Raw genomic sequence first — 21,587 nt, forward strand, 5'->3', positions numbered from 1 at the left:
AGTTGAGAAAGCTATCTGAAACATCATATAAGATTAGAAGTGGATTACCATAGTTCCACAATAAATGAGCTTCTGAAGATTCTGATAGTTTCCCAGTTTACTCTCAATCTCTAAAACACAGGATTTTTGGGTTACCAACTGAAATCTTGAAATATTTTTTATGAATTTTATTCCTTATTGAGGTTTATATATCAGCCTCTTTGTTCCTAGCCCCTACGTAGCTACTCTTATATGCTTCAACCTTTTGGTTTTTTATTTCTGCTAAGGATTTCTAGATCTGTTTCATACAAAGTTGTGGTAAATGAGTAGAATTTGGACTTCATTCAATGAAGTTTTGTCTTCAAGTAGATAATTTTATCTGCTACAAGTAGGCACACATGACTGGAAATGGAAAATTTATATATTCTAATTTAACTCTAAATTTTCTCATAGTATTGAACAGGAATTTCAATTTTTACCTTTATTTTTATGGTGCTTTGAATAATATATGCCTCTTTAAACTGCAAGTTCTAAGGACAAAATTCCTGAATATTATTTTGAGTCCCAAGTAATTAGAATAGTGCCTGGTGCAGAGCACAAAAGCAAATGTTCTTGGGTCAGGTTGATTTTGAGTATTTGCAGTGAATAGAATGAAACAATAAATTCAATTAGGAGCTCAAGAGTAAATTCTTGAGTAGGACAAGAGAAATAAACATGTCAACAGACAATGTATTAAAGCGCTTCCTGCCATGGGACTTGGAAGGTATTAGTCAGTGGTGTGAAACGAGAACAATACTTTACTTAAGCCTTTAGGAGGGCAGGAGGGCAGAGAAGGCACTAAAGGTTCTGATAACTGAAACTGGTAGACCCCAAAATATTTATGACCTTGCTTTGAAAGTGCCCATTACCGTGATTTGAGAACAGAAGAGACATTTGGACAAACAGTTGCCACAGGCCCAAATGCTAGTAAGAACTAGCATTTGAAATTCTGTGTGCTGAGAATTCACATACTCCATTATTTCATAGGAAAAAGTGCTGTTGACTATAGTAACTTATAGAATCTCATGCTTGTAAGATACTTTGGATACCATTGATATAATATAAAATACACTGGAAACATGTTGACTCCCTGAGGGGTCTAGCTAAAAATAAATAAGTGGATGGCTTGTTTTGTATCTTTGGTATTAGTATTGCTTTGGGGAGGAAAAAATGAGATTTGATAACTTTGTTTAAATGATTCAAGAGTGAGCAGAATGTTTCATGCAGAATGTTTCATACAAGATAGTTCAAATTCAAAATAGGGAACATTTATTATTTTTCAGTGCTAACAGTGTTAAATCAAAGATTAAAAATAATTTAGTATGTTAATGAGCATAGCACTTTGCTAGAGTTTGGCATTAATCTCTCCTCTCCTCCCCTCCCCTCCCCTCCCTTCTCCTCTTTTCTTGTGTCAGTCATGGGGCTTGAATTCTGGACCTGAGTGTTGTTCCTCAGCTTTTAGATCAAGGCTAGGGCTCTACCACTTGAGCTACAGCGCCACTTCCGGTTTTCTAGTGGTTTATTGGAGATAAGAGTTTCAAGGTCTTTCCTGCCAGGCTGGCTTTGAACCTCAATCCTCAGATCTCAGCCTCCTGAGTATAAGCATGAGCCCAGGTTTTCTTTGTGTGTGTGTGTGTGTGTGTGTGTATTTTTGTGTGTGTGTGTGTGTGTGTGTGTGTGTGTGTGTGTGTGTGTGTGTGTGTGCTAGTCCTGAGGCTTGAACTCAGCCTGGGCACTGCCTTTAAGCTTTTTTTTTTTTTGCTCAAGGCTACTGTTGTACCACTTGAGCTATAGCCCCACTTATGGCTTTTTTCTTTTTCCTAGTAATTTATTGAAGATAAGAGTCTTATGGACTTCTTCCCGGGGCTGGCTTTGAACTATGATCTTCAGATCTCAGCTTCCTGAATAGCGAGGATAACAGGCATCAACTACTGCACACAGCAATATTTTCTTTCTTTGATTTTAGAAGGCAACGTTATTTATTTAGTGCATTGTGCTGAGTAAATATTATGTGTGCAGTTCTGTTCTGGGACCCTGGGCTCTAGCAAGGCTGGTAGGAGACTTCATTTCATGAGACACTCAATCATACTGAGATGAGTGTGTGTAACAGTGTGTTGAGAGGGCTTAGGGAACCTGAAAGAAAATGTGAATACATTGTCATCATAGGACATTGAATAGGACTCATTCAAGGCTACTAACAACAAGATTAGTAATTCTCAGAATAGGAGTGTCTAAGAGTTACTATAATCAGTACACAGATTCTGACCCTAGACTACTGCCTGATTTGAGACTTCTACTGTTTTCAACAATCTAATTTTTATTAGACATCTCTATGGAATGGTATAAGACTCAATGGCTAGAATTAAGAAACAAGGACTAGTGTCACTGCAGTTTTCTGGTGAGGAGCAGTCAGGAACTCTGATGTTGGATTTTGGTTTACCACTTGTTAACCTGATATCTTAGGGCAAAATTCTTTTTTGTTTTTTTTTATTTTTATATGATTTTTACTGTAAAAATACTGTACAGAGGGGTTACAGTTACATGAGTAAGGTAATGAGTACATTTCCTATGAGCATTGTTACCTCGTCCTTTGATATTCCCCTACCATCCCTTCCCTCCCCAACTCTTCCCTCCCCACCCCAAAGTTGTAAAGTTTGCTTTCAACATAGTGTCTTGTACATTGTTACAATGGATCAACCTCTATCCTTATTTCAACATTTTGTTATCTCCCTTCACCTCCCCAAATTAGAAACATGTACATACAAGATACAGGGCACTGACATTAAATACAGTAAATACAGTGGGGGAAGACCATGCAAGAGAAACAAAAAAAATCACATAGTACATATTAAATATGTTTAAAAAAAAACAATAGCAAGAAAGAAAAAAACAAGTGTGTCCCTATCTTGGGGATCATTTCACTTAACATCATCTTATTTGTTCATAATGTACATAGCTTTTGACCTTTTGACATAGCTTGTCCTAGACTTATTCTAGTTATTGCAAATAAGGGAAACCATGGGACCTATGTTTTTCTGGGCCTGGCTTATTTCACTTAATATAATTTTTTCCAAGTCTTTCTATTTCCTAACAAATGGGGCAATATCATTCTTTCTGATAGAGACATAGAATTCCAGTGTGTGTGTGTATACATATATATATATACATATATGTGTATATATACATATATATGTGTATATACATATATGCTATATATAGTATATATGTATATATACACACATATATAAATATACTATATATAGTATATATGTATATATACACATATATATACTATGTATATATATACTATGTATATATATACATACATACAATATACTATGTATATATACACATATATATACATACATACGATATACTATGTATATATATACATACATAGTATATATATACATAGTATATATAGTATATATATGTGTGTATATACATATATACTATATATAGTATATTTATATATGTGTGTATATATACATATATACTATATATAATATATATTTATATAATATATTATATATTTATATATACTATATATGCTATGTATGTATATATGTGTATATATGCATATATATACATATACACATATATATGTATATATTTTATACACAATGGAATATATATATAGTATATGGAATATATGTAGTATATATGTGTGTGTGTGTATATATATATATATATATATATATATATATATATATATATATATATATATCACATTTTCTTGATCCATTCATCTACTGAGGGGCAACTGGATTGGTTCCAAATATTAGGTATGGTGAATAATGCTGCGATAGAACAACCATAAACATGGCTCTGCTGGTAGCTTTAGTATGGTCTTGTTTGTGATCATTTGGGTGAATGCCCAAAAGTGGGATTGCTGGGTCATAGGGGAGCTGTATGTGGAGTCTTTTGAGGAACCTCCATACTGCTTTCCAAAGTGGTTGAGCAAGTTTACACTCCCACCAACAATGCAGTAGGGTTCCCTTTTGGCCACATCCCCTCCAGAATCTGTTGTTACTAGATTTCTGGATTATAGCCATTCTAACTGGGGTGAGGTGGAATCTTAATGTTGTTTTGATTTGCATTTCTTCTATGGCTAGAGAAGCTGAGCATTTCTTCATGTGTCTATTGGCCATTCTTTTTTCCTCTTCAGAGAAGTTTCTCTTTAACTTTTTAGCCCTCTTATTTATGGGCAGTTGTTTCTTTGAGGATTTGTTGTTGGGGGTTTAGTTTTTTTTAGTTCTAAGTATATTTTAGATATGAGACCCTTGCCCATTGTATGGCTACTGAAGATCTTCTCCCATTCTGAAGGCTTTCTATTGATCTTGCTAGCTATGTCCTTTGCCAGGCAGAAACTCTGCAGTTTCTTGCAATCCCATTTGTGCAACCTTTCTTTCATTTGTTTTGTTTCTGGTCTTTTATTAAGAAAATTTTGGTCTGTGCCAAGGAGCCTTGGGCAAAATTCTTAACTTCAGAATTTCTATTCTTGATATGGTGGTAAAACTTACTGGTAAGTTTTAGAAGAGAGCCTTTTCTGATGAGTGCCCTAAGGAAACAAAGAAAATTCACAGTGCAATTGAAAGTAATGTCATGATGTGCAGAATCCAGAGACAATGACAATGATCTTGAACACTGAACTAGCTTACTTTACTGTCTATTTTAACACTAATGTGTGTTCTGAGGTTCCTGAGTGATTTTCTTCCATTCTGTGTCATCAGTCTCCTGCTTTAAGTGATGGCAAGAGGGACCTCCTTACAGGAACAAACTAACTCTAGATTTCATAGAAATTCAAAATACTGATGCTGTCCTATTCCACTGTAACATCTCATAACATCTCTTTCTGCTACAACTCAGACTAGATCTATAATCCATGAATATAATATCAGAAAATGAAATAAATACTATGTTACTGGTACACACAGTATTCAGAGAGTGGAGGTTATTTGACATTCATTTACTACCTCATAGTGTAGGTCTTGTGTTTTAGAGTCAAAAATCACTGACCCTCTTTATCTCTGACAATCTAATAACTGAAATTTTCCCTTCAGTTAATACTTTAGAGAAGAACAACCCATAAATTGAAAAATAATCTAATTTCTTTTAGGATAAATTAAAAAGCTTTGACTATATTAGGACATTTTAATACAAAAGTCATTTTGTAACTTCCCAGGATCTAATCTGTTTAAAAGCAGAACCTTTTCCTATTCTGTGTGCTAGCCCCTTACTTTTCATTGTCTTATGCTTTTTACACATCTTCAATATGTAGCCTCCTCTCATTTCAGTTTAGCTGGCACCTTTCTGTTTTAGTCATTTCCATTTCCATCTGACAACTTCCTAAATTTTGTATCTTGTCTTACCTAAATTCTTTAAAGGGCTTTGACAGACTGTATTTTCATCCCAATTAATGATGAATCTTCATTTCTTAGAAAACTACCTTCAAACAGCCATTTATCAGGCCACATGTCCATACTTCACACATTATCTATTGGGACTGTTTTAAGTGTGTCTTTGCATGCCTGCTCCTCCGTACTGCTTACATTAATCTTTGTTTAAGTGGAGACGCAGATTCATTTATCTCCAGTATTCCATTCAACATCTGACAGGCATGTGCACATGTGTATCTTAAATAAATATTTGTTGAGTGAAGGATTGCTAGAGCAAAGGCTTGACATTTCGAGAGGATGAGGGAGAGACAGGATGATTCAGGAAAGGGCAGCTCTTCTTCACAATGCCAGTACTTACTTTCTAATGTATGTTTATAAACTCTTACCCAAACTTTTGTAGAGCAGTTTTATTTTAGGTGTTAGGATTTAGAGTTGGGATTAGATTTAGAAAGCAGACATGAAACATGTACTGAATAGTATTAATTAGTAGCAGCAAAAGTAGTATAACATTCCATAATCAAATAAATGAATATGTTTGTAGGAGAAGGGACACACATTGACAAACGAAGTCTTAAAAATTCTACAAGTTTGGCGGGGAAAGCAGGTCTGATAACTGAGTTGCAGAGAGCAGAGGTACTTGCTCAAAGATTCATAAACACATAATGGATCTTTGAACTATGATATCCTCAACTGATCTCACCCTTCGTTCCTCTTCATTAACAAATAAACACTGTAATACCTTCAAAAAATTCTACAAGTTCAGCCAATAAATTTTATGTTTATGAAATTTTTAGTTTATGAAATAACTTTCAGTTTTTAGTGCTTTTGGGGTTTTATGAACGAGTGATAGTGAACCTAAATTTAGATCATTTCCTGTTGCTTATTCCATTGGATGCAAATCATTGGCCTAAGGATGGAATTGTGTGCTGACATGATTTTCTTTCCCCTGTACATACTGAGAGAATAGTGTGCTTAAAAGTAAATGCTGAGGTGGTAAAATCAGAAGATTTCACATTGAAAAAATGTTCTTTGAAAAATCCAAGAACCTATGTAAGACTCAAGTTTGGTTTAGTTGCTCAGGTAGCTTAGCTCTCTGAGTGTGAATATTCATAAAAACAATAAGGAGGGCTGGGAAGGTGGCTCAGTGGTAGAATGCTTGCCTTGCATGCATGAGGCCCTGGGTTCAATTCTTCAGCACCACATAAGCAAAAAGAAAAAAGCCGGAAGGGGCACTGTGACTCAAGCGGTAGAGTGCTAGCCTTGAGCTGAAGAGCTGAGGGACAGCTCCCAGGCCTGGAGTTCAGGCCACATGACCAGACCCCCCCCCAAAAAAAAACAATTAGGATAGTTCTCATGAAGACTTCTTTTGAAAATTTAATGAGAAAATACACATCGAAATTTTAACAAAGTAAGACAGCCTCTTCAGTAAATGCTGCTGGCAAAATTGGTTAACTACATGTAGAAAACTAAAGCTAGATCCTTATATATCACCCTGCACCAGAATTAACTCCAAATGCATCAGACCTTGAACTCAAAGCAGACACTCTGAAAACATTACAGGATGGAATAGGAGAAACCCTAGGTCTCCTTGGCTCAGGCTGAAATTTTCTGAATAGAGACCCGGAAACACAACAAATCAAAGAAAGGTTGGGCAAATGGGATTGCATAAAGTTGCAGAGCTTCTGCAGGGCAAATGACATAGCTAGCAAGATCAATAGAAAGCCCACAGATTGGGAGAAGATCTTTACTAGCCATACAACGGACAAGGGTCTCAGATCTAAAATATACTTGGAACTCAAAAAATTAAACTCCCCAATAACAAATCCTCAAAGAAACAACTGCCCAATAAATAAGTGGGCTAAAGAGTTAAAGAGAAACTTCTCTGAAGAAGAAAGAAGGATGGCCAATAGACACATGAAGAAATGTTCAACATCCCTAGCCATGAAAGAAATGCAAATCAAAACAACATTGAGATATCACCTCACTCCAGTTAGAACGGCAAAAATCAAGAACTCTAACAACAACAGATGCTGGAGGGGATGTGGACAGAAAGGAACCTTACTCCATTGTTGGTGGGAATGTAAACTTGTTCAACCACTTTGGAAAGCAGTATGGAGGTTCCTCAAAAGACTTCACATAGAACTCCCCTATGACCCAGCAATCTCACTTTTGGACATTTACCCAAACGTTTACAAACAAGACCACACTAAAGCTACCAGCACAACTATGTTTATTGCAGCATTATTTACCATAGCTAAGATATGGAACCAACCCAGATGCCCCTCAGTAGATGAATGGATCAAGAAAATGTGGTATATATACACAATGGAATTCTATGCCTCCATCAGAAAGAATGACATTTCCCCATTTGTTAGGAAATGGAAAGGCTTGGAAAAAATTATATTAAGTGAAGTAAGCCAGGTCCAAAGAAACATAGGTCCCATGGTTTCCCTTATTTGCAATATCTAGTATATGTCTGAATCAAGCGGAAAAGGTCAGATAATGTGATGTTAGGAAAATGAACCCTTAAATATGTATTTTAATGTTTTTTTCTTTCATGAATGTGTTTCTAACGCATTTATAAGATTATTTCTTTGTTGCTTTGTATGTCCCTCCCCCACAGTATAACCCCTGCTTTCACTATATTTGATGTCAGTATAACTTGTGGAGGAGATGGGGAAAAACAAGTCCTTTAAGGATTCAGGTGGACCTGTTGCAACAATGAGAAGTACAAAGTGTCATGTCAAAAACGAGCTTTACAATGCTGGTGGGGGGGGGGAAGGATTGGGTGGGGGGAAGGGGGGAGGCTGGGAAGGCATGTGAAGGATAAACAAAGGAGGAGGCGGCAATGCTTGGTAAGAAATGTATGCATTATCCTGCCTATGTAATTGTAACCCCTCTGTACAGTATGTTCTCAAATAAAATAAAATAAAATTTAAAAAAAAAGAAATTTTAAGAAAGTGTCTGCTGAGTCTCCGTTTCTTTTTTTAAAGTTTTATTTTAATGTTTTTTTATTGTAAAAATACTGTATAGAGGGGTTACAGTTACATGAGAAAGGTAATGAGTACATTTCCTATGTAGCATTGTTGCTTTCTCCTCTGTTTTTCCCCTACCATCCCTTCCCTCCCACCTCCACAAATGCACTCCCCCTCCCACCCTGCCTAAATTATAAAGTTCGTCTTTCAACATAGTGTCTTGTGCATCTCATTGCTACAATGGATCATCCTGTATCCCTATTTAAGCATTTTGTATTTTCCCTTCCCCTCCCCAAATTAGAGAAGTGTATATAGAAGATGCAGGGCACCGATATCAAATACAGTGAAAACAGGGGTTATACTGTGGGGGAGGGACATACAAAGAAACAAAAAAATCACATAGTACATTATACATACATTAGAAACAATAGCAAGAAAGAAAAAACAAGTTGTGTCCTTATCTTGGGGTTCATTTTCTTAAATCATCTTATATGGTCATATGTACATAGCTTTTGACCTATTCTGCTTGTCCCAGACATACACTAGTTATTGCAAATAAGGGAAACCATGGGACCTATGTTTCTTTGGGCATGGCTTACTTCACTTAATATAATTTTTTCCAAATCTTTCCATTTCCTAACAAATGGGACCATGTCATTCTTTCTGATGGAGACACAGAATTCCATTGTGTGTGTATGTTTATATATATATATATATGTATATATATATATATATATATATATATATATATATATATATATATACATATAGACCGCATTTTCTTGATCCATTCATCTACTGAGGGGCAGCTGGGTTGGTTGGTTCCATATCTTAGGTATTGTGAATAATACTGCGATAAACATAGTTGTGCTGGTAGCTTTAGTATGGTCTTGTTTGTGATCATTTGGGTAAATTCTCAAAAGTGGGATTGCTGGGTCATAGGGGAGCTCTATGGAGTCTTTTGAGGAACCTCTGTACTTCTTTCCAAAGTGGTTGAACAAGTTTACACTCCCACCAACAATGCAGTAGGGTTCCCTTCTGGCCATATTTTTTTTTTCATTTCAATAAACATCATTTTATTTTTTTTTATTGTGAAAATACTGTACAGAGGGGTTACAATTACATGGGCAAGATAATGAGTACATTTCTTATCAAGCATTGTAGCCTTCTCCTTTGTTTCCCCCTCCCTTCCCATAATCTCCGCCCCCCCACCATTCACCCCGCTCCCTACTCCCCCCCACCAAAGTTGTAAAGTTCGGTTTGGACATAATGACTTGTACATCTCATTGTTGCAGTGGGTCCACCTGTATCCCTATTTAAACAATTTGTTTTTCCCCTTCCCCTCCACAAATTATACCAACATCAAATACAGTGAAAGCAGGGTTATACTGTGGGGGAGGGACATACAAAGCACTAAAGAAATAATCTTATAAATGCATTAGAAACAATCACATGAAAGAAAAAAAACATTTTAATACATATCTTAGGATTCATTTCCCTAACATCACCTTATCTGACCTTTTCTGCTTGACTCAGACATATATTAGATATTTCAAATAAGGGAAACCATCAGATCTATGTTTCTTTGGTCCTGGCTTACTTCACTTAATATAGTTTTTTTCCAAGTCTTTCCATTTCCTAAAAAATAGGGCAATGTCATTCTTTCTGATGGAGGCATAGAATTCCTTTGTGTATATATACCACATTTTCTTGATCCATTCATCTACTGAGAGGCATCTTGGTTGGTTCCATATCTTAACTATAGTAAATAGTGCTGCAATAAACATAGTCGTGAAGGTAGCTTTAGTGTGGTCTTGTTTGAAAACTTTTGGGTAAATGTCCAAAAGTGGGATTGCTGGGTCATAGGGGAGCTCTATGTGGAGTCTTTTGAGGAACCTCCATACTGCTTTCCAAAGTGGTTGAACAAGTTTACACTCCCACCAACAATGCAGTAAGGTTCCCTTCTGTCCACATCCCTTCCAGCATCTGTTGTTGTTAGTGTTCTTGATTTTAGCCATTCTAACTGGAGTGAGGTGATATCTCAATGTTGTTTTGATTTGCATTTCTTTTTTGGCTAGGGAGGTTGAGTATTTCTTCATGTGTCTATTGGCCATCCTTCTTTCCTCTTCACAGAAGTTTCTCTTTAACTCTTTAGCCCACTTATTTATTGGGCAGTTGTTTCTTTGAGGATTTATTGTTGGGGGATCTAATTTTTTGAGTTCCAAGTATATTTTAGATATGAGACCCTTGTCTGTTGTATGGCTAGTGAAGATCTTCTCCCAATCCATAGGCTTTCTATTGATCTTGCTAGCTATGTCCTTTGCTATGCAGAAGCTCTGTAACTTCATGCAATCCCATTTGTCCAACCTTTCTTTGATTTGTTGTGTTTCTGGGTCTCTTTTAAGACAATTTCGGCCTGAGCCAAGGAGACCTAGGGTTTCTCCTATTCCATCCTGTAATGTTTTCAGAGTATCTGCTTTGACTCCGAGGTCTTTGATCCATTTGGAGTTAATTCTGGTGCAGGGTGATATATAAGGGTCTAGCTTTAGTTTTCTACAAGTAGTTAACCAATTTAGCCAGCACCATTTACTGAAGAGGCTGTATGTCTTCTATTCTATATTTTAGCTCCCTTATCGAAGATTAGATGGCTATAGGTCTGTAGGTTCATTTATAGATTTTCAATTCTATTCCATTGGTCCTGAGGTCTGTTGTTGTGCCAGTACCAAGCTGTTTTGATTACTATGGCTTTATAGTAGAGTTTGAAATTTTGTATTGATATTCCTCCAGCAGTGTTCTTTCTGTTGAGGATCATTTTTGCTATTCAGGGTCTTTCATTGTTCCATATGAATTTTTGGATTGCCTCTTTTATTTCCTTGAAGAATGAGGTTGGAATTTTGATGGGTATTGCATTGAATTTGTAGATAGCCTTGAGAAGTATTGCCATTTTCACGATGTTGATTTTTCCAATCCAGGAGCATGGGAGTTTTTTTTGCCACTTTCTAAGTTCTGATTTCCTTTTTCAACTTTTTAAAGTTTTCATCATAGAGGTCCTTCACTTCTTTGGTTCAGTTAATTCCTAGGTATTTTATTTTTTGTGGGGCTATTATGAATGGAGTTGCTCTCCTAATTTCAGCCATACTTTTCTCCTTGTTGGCATAAAGAAAAGCCATTGATTTTGGGGAGTTAATTTTATACCCTGCTACTTTGCCAAAGTTTTGAATCAGCTTGAGTTATTTGGGAGTGGAGTCTATGGGATTCTTTAAATAGATCATATCATCTGCAAAGAGGGAGAGTTTTACTTCTTCTTTCCCTATTTAGGTCCCCTGTATGTTTACATCTTGTCATTGCTGTAGCTAGGCATTCTAATACTAGATTGAAGAGAAGTGGAGAGAATGGACATCCTTGTCTTGTTCCTGAGTTAAGAGGAAATGGCTTTAGTTTTTCACCATTAAATATAATGCTGGCTGTAGGTATGTCATATACAGCCTTTATTGTATTGAGGAATGTTCCATGGATTCCTAATTTTTCCAAGACATTCATCATAAAGGGGTGTTGGATCTTGTTGAATGCTTTTTCTGTATCTATTGAGATAACCATGTGGTTCTTATACTTGCTCCTGTTGATGTGATGAATTATATTAATTGATTTGCGTATGTTGAACCAGCTTTGCATCCCTGAAATGAATCCTGTTTGATCGTGGTGTATGTCTGGCCATATTTCTTAGAAAACTATTGACTATCTATGTATCTATGTATCTATGTATCTATGTAGTTATGTATATATGTATTATGTATGTATGTATGTATGTATGTATGTATGTATGTATGTATCTATCTATCTATCTCTCTATGGTTACTATCGTAATTTTTACTAGTTGTATTTAAGTTAATTCTTTTTTATTTTTAATACATTTTTATTGTAAAATAATGTACAGAGGGGTTACAGTTACATGACAAGTAATTCTTTAAACCAGCTTTCCAACCTTCTTTAAATTATTAAATGTGAATTAAAATATTTAGCTTTTATTTTGTAGTAAACAATAGTTTTGATGAGGCTTGTGAAAATTTGCATTTTGTTAAAGTGACATATAACTTGGATTAAATTAAAACTAGGAAAGTTGTAGAATATATTTTCAAGAAAGTTAAGGAGGGCTTTCATTTGTTTGATGAATACGAACATTTATTTATTTACTGTTTACTCATTTATAATAATTTTTTTGTGTGTCCTGGAGCTGGTACTTATGTCCTGGGCACTATTCCTGAGCTTTTTTTTGCTCAAGGCTATCACTCTACCACCTGACCAGTGCCACTTCCTGTTTTAAAATGTTTAATTGGAGATCAGAGTTGCATAGATTTTTCATCCTGGGTTGGCTTTGAACCATGATCCTCAAATCTCAGCCTCTTGAGTAGCTATGATTCCAGGTATGAGCCACCAGTTCCAACTTTATAATAACTTTTCTACTGCTGTAGATAAGGTTGACTGATAGTGAGAAAACTGATGTTACATTTTTCTTACATTTAGGAGATAAACCTAGTCATTACCATAAAAGTAAAGGTAGCTGTACTGCTTTTATGGGTGCTTATTGTCAATGTTTCCTCTCCTCATATTTTTGAGGACTTTTATCGTGAATACATGTTTAATTTTGCCAATTTTTTTTCTTCTTCTTCTGATGTGACTTTCTTCGTTAGATTGTTAATTTAATGGATTACATTGACACATTCTATACCAATTCTGCAGCTCTAGCAATAACCCACTTGACCACAATGTAAAATTCTTTTGATGTATAATGAGTCTCATTTTGTTAAGGATTTTTGAATTTGTATCCATAAAGGGTATTATTTTCCAGAGTTTGTTTTTTAGTATCATTATCAGGCTAATACTAGATTTTAAAAACTGAATACAGGAGTGCTTTCTACTCTCCTATTTTCTTTTTTTAATTTATTTTTTGTTGTGAAAATACTGTACAGAGGGGTTACAATTACATGGGCAAGATAATGAGTACATTTCTTATCAAGCATTGTAGCCGCCTCCTTTGTTTCCCCTTCCCATCCATTCCATCCCCCCCCCACACCCAATCCTCCCTGCCACCCCCACCAAAGTTGTAAAGTTTGTTTTCGACATAACAACTTGTACTTCTCCTATTTTCTGTGTTTTATTTAGGTACTAGCAATTGAGCAGACAGCCTCTTGCATGCAATGCACATGCTCTACTTCCGAACTCCATCCCAGCCTTCTGTATTCTGGATAAGACACTGTAGAGGTATTGTTATTTGTTCCTTAAATGTTTACATTTTCTATCGAAGCCCCCTACACTTGGAAATTTCTATTTTAGGAGTTTTAATATCACAGGTTCAAGGAAGTAGCACATTTCATCTCAGTTGTTGGATTAACGTATACCTGAAAAGCTTCTGTTTTATTCCCTTATTATCTGTGTGAAGTGAAGGGTCTGTCCTTATATTTCCAGTTTCATTCCTGATGCTGGTAACTTGTGTTTCTTTTCCTTTTTTCCTTTACCAATTTTGCTAAGAGTTTCCTGAATATTATTGATTTAAAAAAACTCAACTATTTGTTTCACTGATTTTGTCTGTTGCTTTTCTGTTTTCAATTTAATTGATTTGTGCCTTTGTGTTGGTTCTTTTCTTTTTATTGCTTTGTGGTTTTCTACCTTTTCTTTTCTTGGTTGCTGTTGTGGGAGGTTAGAAAGTTGACTTAAGGAATTTGTTTTTTATCGTATTAAAAATACATTTCAATATTGTTTAGGTGGGCTTTTATAATTCTGTTATTTTATATTTTTACTTTCACTCACTTCAGTGTTTGCATTTACATTATTATATTGTTATTTAATTTACACTGTCTCATAGATTACTAGAAATCCATTACTGATTTGCTAAGTGAAGATTTTTCATCTTTCTATTATCAATTCCTAGTTGTATTCTGTCATGATTAGAAAAAAACTTTTGTTTGATTTTAGTTCTTTTAAGGTTGTTGTTTCATGGGGCCTGAACTTTGGGCCTGGGCACTGTCCCTCAGCTCTTTAGCTCAAGGCTAGTGCTCTGCCACTTGAGCCACAGTGCCACTTCCGGGTTTTTCTGCTTATGTGGTGCTAAGGAATCGAACCCAGGGCCTCATGCATGCGAGGCAAGCCCTCTACCACTTAGCCATCTTCCCAGCCCTTTCTTTTAAGTTTTTTTAAGATTTGTCTTATGCTTCACTATCTGCTTTGTCTTGATTTGTGTTCCTCTTTGTTTTCTCTAGCTGGTTGGAATTATTTATGAATACTGATTAGATCCTGTTGTTTATGGTGTTACTAAGTTCTTCTGTATACTTGTTGGTTTTCTGTTTAGATACTATACTAGTTGCTTAGAGAAGATCTTGAAATCTCCAACCTATAATTGTGGATTGCTTACCTTTTTCAGTTTCAGGAGGAGGCATGCCTCCTTGCAAAGTTAAAAATTGAGGTTCCACATTGCCCTTCATGGAAGCTCAAGGTCAAGGCATGGTTCTTAGTGCTAATGCATGAAGGTGGAAGTTTGGGTTTTTAATAGTTTTTCCCTAGCACTATGTTAGTGGTGACATCGTATTCACTGGTCATTGTGTTGTCTTGACTTCCCACTAAGCCTCCCATCCCAGTGGGAAGAAAGAGTGCTCATGGGTAAGAGAGTTATGACATTTTATTTGGTCTTTTCTGACACTACCTGAGCTATGATGTTGAATATCCTTATGTAGCTTTCTAAGGGTGGAAGTAGCTTCCCATCTGATTTTGGTATGTATGGGTGGAGAGTGTGCCTGTGTGTCAAAGCAGCATAACTGAACTTTAGACATTCCCTGCTTGTTGACTTCTGACTCTTTTCTTTCTAACATTGGCCTTTGAAACTTGTAATATCTTTCTCCACCTCTTTGAGATATATGTCCTTTTTAAAAACATCTCTAATCAGTTTTACAACCCAAGAAAGTCTTTCTGGAGGATCTGGGACACATCTATTTGAAATGTAAACTTGAAGAAGATAGTTCATCTCTCAGTCTCTGTGGGAAAGAAGAAAAATCATTTCTTGGGTGTCACTTAGCCAATGCAGATGGCCTAGTTACTAATATGTTACTGAGTCTACTTGGTAGACTCAGGAACAATTCGATATACTGGATACATCATATTGATCAACCTCACTTCAACATTCTTTGCTGTTTCCCACCAGTTCACACTAGCACTTACAAATCCTGCTTTTTCTTGAATTGGAGTGGAAGTTAGGTTTTATCTATCACTACAGTAGTCTTGTAGCACTGTTCAACTTTGTTCACTGCAGTTTTCACTTGGAGAGGTGGGTAGTTGTAATGGAATAATTACTTTCTAAAAGCTTCTGTCTTTCTGAGACTCACCTTTCCTGGATCACAGCTGGAAAGAACAGTATTTTGTTTAGGCCTTTACTTTGGAATCTTTGGATTTCTATCATTTCCAGCTCTAATCCTGGTGTATACGACTCCAAAACCCTCCAGAGAATCCACTTACTATAATGTTTAAGTCCTGTGTCTCTAGTCAGTCTACCTACATCTCTCTACATTTTAGTTTTGCTTATCTCATGCATACTATCCAAAGTTACTAGTTGTTTTCTTAGTCTAACAGAGTAACAGAGACTGGGTGATTTAAGTAATAAAAATGTATTTCTATTAATTCTGGAGCCCAGGAAGTCTGAGATCAAGCTACTCATATACCAGATTTATATCTTCATTTGCAGATGCCTGTCTTCTTATATAATTACATGATGGAGAGCAGATAAAGAGCCAAGATCCGACCTGTCTCTTAAAAAGGCTCTAATCCTATCATGAGGGCTCCAGCCTCATGATATCATCTACCCCCAGTTCCCTTTCAGAGGTCCTGCCTGTTCATACATCTCCACATTCCAGTATATGAATTGAAAGGACTCAATTTAGCTCTCAGCAGTTATGCTTACTGGAAGCAAGAGAGAAAAAACACACCACGGTTGCATCTTTCCAGAAATAAAATTCTTGTTTATTATGTTAATGTCAAGTTTTCCTTCTGAACCTTCTCAGTCTTCTGGAAGTTGTCATGGCAGAAACTTTGATTATGTAAGAGATATTACTATACTTTACAAGCATTTAAAAGTTTTATGGTCATTGTCATACTTAAGGAACCGAACACCTTTACCTTATCTTTTAGAGAAAAAAGTAATACTAGAATAAGTTTTCATAGTGGGAATGAATTTAGAATATAATCAAACTTTTCCATGTCAAAAATTTCCTTGTCAGTGATGAGACCGATGTTTGTAGAGTATGTCTCTCTCTCTGGAAGTTAGCTTGTGCTTGTGTGCTACCAAAAAAATACAAACAAGACCTACAGACTGCAAGGGGACAGGCATTACAGAAACTTGAGAAGATGAGTTTTTTTTTTTACCTTCTCCTTGAACACTTCTTTATATAAAATCCTCTACCTCACCTTTTCATCTTTTCCTCATCTTCAACAAACCAGTTTGGGACTATTTAACATATTCTGTGGACCTTAAATCAAGCCTCGTGTCGCAGTTTCTCATACAAAGATTCCAAATGGTTCTAAACCAACACACTTGCACCTGATTATTGACAGTTTGAAGGCAGTATGGGAACTATGTGGTCAAAAGGCACATACCATGTTGAGCAGTGCCAGGCAATGCCCACTGGATCTGCAGACACAGAGGGATGGAGGAGGGAGAGCAGCTAGATACCATTCAGTGAAGAGTCATAGAAGAGCCTGTTATTTTTTTGGTGGGGACGGGGCGATAAACCAGTTGGAACCACACAACCGCCGGAAGGTATGGTCTCTTAGAAGCTAGTACAGGTGATCAGAAGTTCATGTCACACTTGTAACTCACACTGCACTTCAGTTGAGAAACTGCCCAATTATAGAGATGATTGCTTCTCCATCTATTATTTTTTTAATATATTTTTATTGTAAAGATACTGTACAGAGGGGTTACAGTTACATGAGTAAGGTAATGAGTACATTTCCTATCTAGCATTGTTACTCCCTCTTTTGTTTCCCCCCTACCAACCCTTTCTTCCTCACCTTCCAAACTCCTTCCCCCACCCTGAATCTTTTTTTGGGGAGGGGGTCTGGTTGTGGACCTGAACTCTGGGCCTGGGCGCTGTCCCTCAGCTCTTCAGCTCAAGGCTAGCGCTCTACCACTTGAGCCACAGTGCCACTTCTGGCTTTTTTCTTTTTGCTTATGTGGTGCTGAGGAATTGAATCCAGGGCCTCATGCATGCGAGGCAAGTGCTCTACCACTGAGCCACCTTCCCAGCCCCCCCACCCTGAATCTTTAAAGTTCGTTTTCAGCATAGTGTCTTGTACATCTCATTGTTACAATGGGTCAACCTATATCCTTGTTTCAGCATTTTGTTATTCCCCCTCTCCCCAAATTAGAAAAATGTATATACAAAATGCAGGACACCAGAATCAAATACAGTGACAACAGGGTTCCATCTATTCTTTTCTCTAATTCCTACCACAGTGCCAAAAGTCTAGGAATAATTAATCCTCAATAAATGGTCATTGAATACATTTATACAAGAATGGATATCATGTTCTCCAACTTATATAAAACAGGTCCCTGTTTTAACCTCCTGTTATTTATTAAATTCTCCCAATAAAGAAGTTAGGGTAAAAATAGATATTTTTTAAAGGTAAATAGCCATTTTTCAATTTCAAATATGGTCAAATATTTTTAGCTGACTAGTTTAGAACATCCACATCCCAGGAAGGATGGAAATAATACAACTACTAAATTGCCTGACTAAATGATACATTGCGGCTTTAGTAACATAGGGAGTGTGGATTCTACCTTAATAATTGGAGCGAGAGGATCTTTGAAATTTCTCTACTTTACACAGATGTATTCTGCAGTTGGAAACATCAAACACTGGGCCAACAGCTAACATCACAGATGTTTGAAAACAAACAAAAGGCGAATGTGATTTGATTATTTGTTTATTTCTGAAAGTTCTGAGAACAATGTACTGACACTTCATTTGGCTAACTGAGAAAATAAAAGACACTGCGTATATACCATTTCCCATCTCAAACAGGCACGTTTTCTGCCGTGCTTGTTTTCTTTTGTGATTGCTCTACATTCCCTTGAAATATTTCCTCAGTCTGTGCTTCTAAAACTGGTATTTCTTAAAAAGCTCGGCTTCAAAAATGTCAAACATAATGAAAAATGAAAATCACAAAAGAGAAAGTTGTTCACAGCCACTCCCCTGGGGTTCCCTCATGTTTCTGGGTCACCATGCCAACTCTCCATGTGGTAGAAATAACATCCATAGTATACTTAGCGGGGAGCCCCTTGTGGCTAGGGTCAGAGTGGGCTTCAAATAAACAAAGCCAAGCTCTCCTTGAAGACAATGTGCCATCTGTTCAGAAACTCTCTATATCACCCACCAAAGGAACTTCTCCTTTCAAAGTGTAGAAAAGGAGAGCTCCTTTGGAGGCATGAAAGGCCACTTTATTTTCATCATTTGGGGCTAGAGCAGATGAAGGATATAGGAGCTGAGACCTGCCCATGGGCGAACTTGACAAAGACCATCTGAAGGAAGTAGTGAATAAGCACTGGAGTTCTGAGGATTTCAGGATTCATAAAATCTGATCAGTAGAGAGGGGAAACAAATGGCACAGAAGTGAAGAACACTGACATCAGCAATGAGCTTTGTGTATGATGAAAATCCTTTCCTGTCTCTTAAAGATGAACGTCTGAAATCAAGAGGAGTAACCTGCACGAGTTTTATCCTACACAGCTTCCATACAGATTAACATGATATCACTGATTATCTCAGATACAAGCTATTGAGCATGTGCTATTATGCTACTCCCCCTCCCCCAGCAAGGACGAGGAATTGAAGACAGCTAAATTTGAACTCCAAATCATTAGCTTTGTAACCTTGGCAGGAATATGTAGTTATTCTCTCTCAGCTACAGTTTCTTATTTGCAAGCTGTTTGAAATAATAGCTTTGTCATTGGTTATGGTTATACTTAAGTGGGTTATAGATGTAAAAAGCTTAGCAGCGAGACATGAATTTCATAAATGATTCATAAATGTTACTTATTATTATTTATGCCAACTATAATGAATATTTCTTTTATATGCTATGTGCACCACAAACTGAAAAAGAAGACAATTTTGTGTCTAACTTCTGAAAATACTCATAAGCAATGATGGCTTTTATGCAGAGCTAGAGGTATCTATAATAGTAACTACTGAATCTAATTGGCATATGTTTTCAATATTGAACAAAGTGAATATTAATATATCATATATTTCATGTGTCATGTGTTTATCTAAACTCTTCCTACCTCTATTGAGTACTAGAGTTCCTATTGAAGAGTCTCCTGTCTTGATATTTGTTACAGACCCCAGAGTACCCATGTTCTTTCTAATTCTCCAAGTCACACTGTGCAGTGATTTTATAAAGGGAACTCACACAGGGATGAAACACCAGGCAATCAAGTTAAACCCAAACTCGTACCGCTTCCAATAAGTAGCCTAAATAGCCAAATGCCCTTCACAGCTTTTGAGAGGGCCATTCTGTCTGCTAGCTTTGTTCCAAACTGTTTCATTTGGAAACATGCATGTCACATCAGTGGGCTGTTGGCATGCTTGAATGTGATTCTGACTGTCAAAGGCTTGGGTCTTCCTTTGAGTTTGTCTCAGCTGCACAGCTTGGTTTGGAATGTCCTTGGGGAACATGAGCACCAGTTCTCAGCTGAATTATGTACCAAGTTCCAGAAAGTTCATCATTTGACAATGTCAATTAATGAGTTATACTTCATAATGTCCTACAAGGACAGAAGGTGGGCATACCAGGAACTGTGAAGGATATGAGATTGTACTCTCTATGAAAGCTAACAAGTTAGTTTCATACGTGCTGGAGGCAGACACAGACTCCTGGGTCAGTGACAAAAAAAACTGTATTATGCATGGCATGAGATTCATGTTTACATTGTTTTTTCTTGTTCCCCAAAATGCCACGGGACAGTGCAGAGGTGGATGGTGGGAGGAAGGGAGGGATTCTGTGTCTGAGGATTCTACACAGGGTAAAATAGCCTTTCTTGTAAGAGGTGATGGTGATCTGTGAGCAAGACTGTCCACACTTTGCCCTGAGATGTTCTGTTCAAGCAAGACATCTGTCCTCTGACTTAGATGGAGACATTGTCTTTTTTTGCCTCAGGCTGTTCACAATGCATGTATCTTTGAAATGTGGCCCAGAATAGAAGCTCTCAGCATCTTGCTTGGAAAATAGAAACCCATGAAGGATTGAAACCCATAGAAGGTAGCTTTGTATGGTAGCTCAGTTGTTCCACATGGGCAGATGAGATGGAGATCCAAGACAGGCCCTCTCTGATTCATGTTTTCCAGAGCTGGTTTCTCTAAACTCTCATTGAAAGAAACATGTCTAGTCTAGCAAATAAGAAAAAACTAAAAACAAAAGTCATCTAATATTACATAACTGTGGAGAAAGGCAATGAGGTGTGGACTGAAAAGATGTGTAATGGACTTTCACACTAACTCGTGTGTGACGGTGAACAAATTGCCTAAACACTAAAAGCCTCACATTTATTTATCAGATGGTGATAATAATATTGTCTATCACACAAGGTAATTGAGGACTCTAAATAAGATAATGTGTTGATTTCTGACACACAGCCCTCGAAAATAGTGCTTGCTCTCTGTAGCAGATATAGTGAGTATACTTCTCAGGTATTATGGATACATTTTTATCTATTTCCATCCACCAACTGGCTCTAGGGGCTGCTCTAGGATTCACCCATACAACTACTCCAGATGCCTGCTCTTTGATCTGGCAACCTTTCCTGAAGACATATTCAAGTTGAACTCCTTCACTGGCATCATGGCTAATAGTTGACCATGGCAAGGATTCAGAAGTCCACCTCCTTTGTATCCAGATAGGATACATTCGGACGTGTAATTTATTCTTTAGAGTTTCAAAATGGATCAGGATGAAATTAGGCTTCACTTGAAACTACATATTTGCTTAGCTTCTGCCCCTTTCCTTAAAAGTGTATCTGTAATAAACTGCTGATGTGTTAATAATATTGTTAATAGTAGTGTCTACTCACAAATAGAACATGAATGTGTAGCTTATATTCTGCCTCCAGTAGTAAACTTGCCCTAAGATTTTATTGTCTTCAGTGTTT

Source organism: Dipodomys merriami, unplaced genomic scaffold (assembly GCF_024711535.1).
Source record: "Dipodomys merriami isolate MVZ:Mamm:240054 unplaced genomic scaffold, mDipMer1.0.p SCAF_41, whole genome shotgun sequence".
Lineage (NCBI taxonomy): Eukaryota > Metazoa > Chordata > Mammalia > Rodentia > Heteromyidae > Dipodomys > Dipodomys merriami.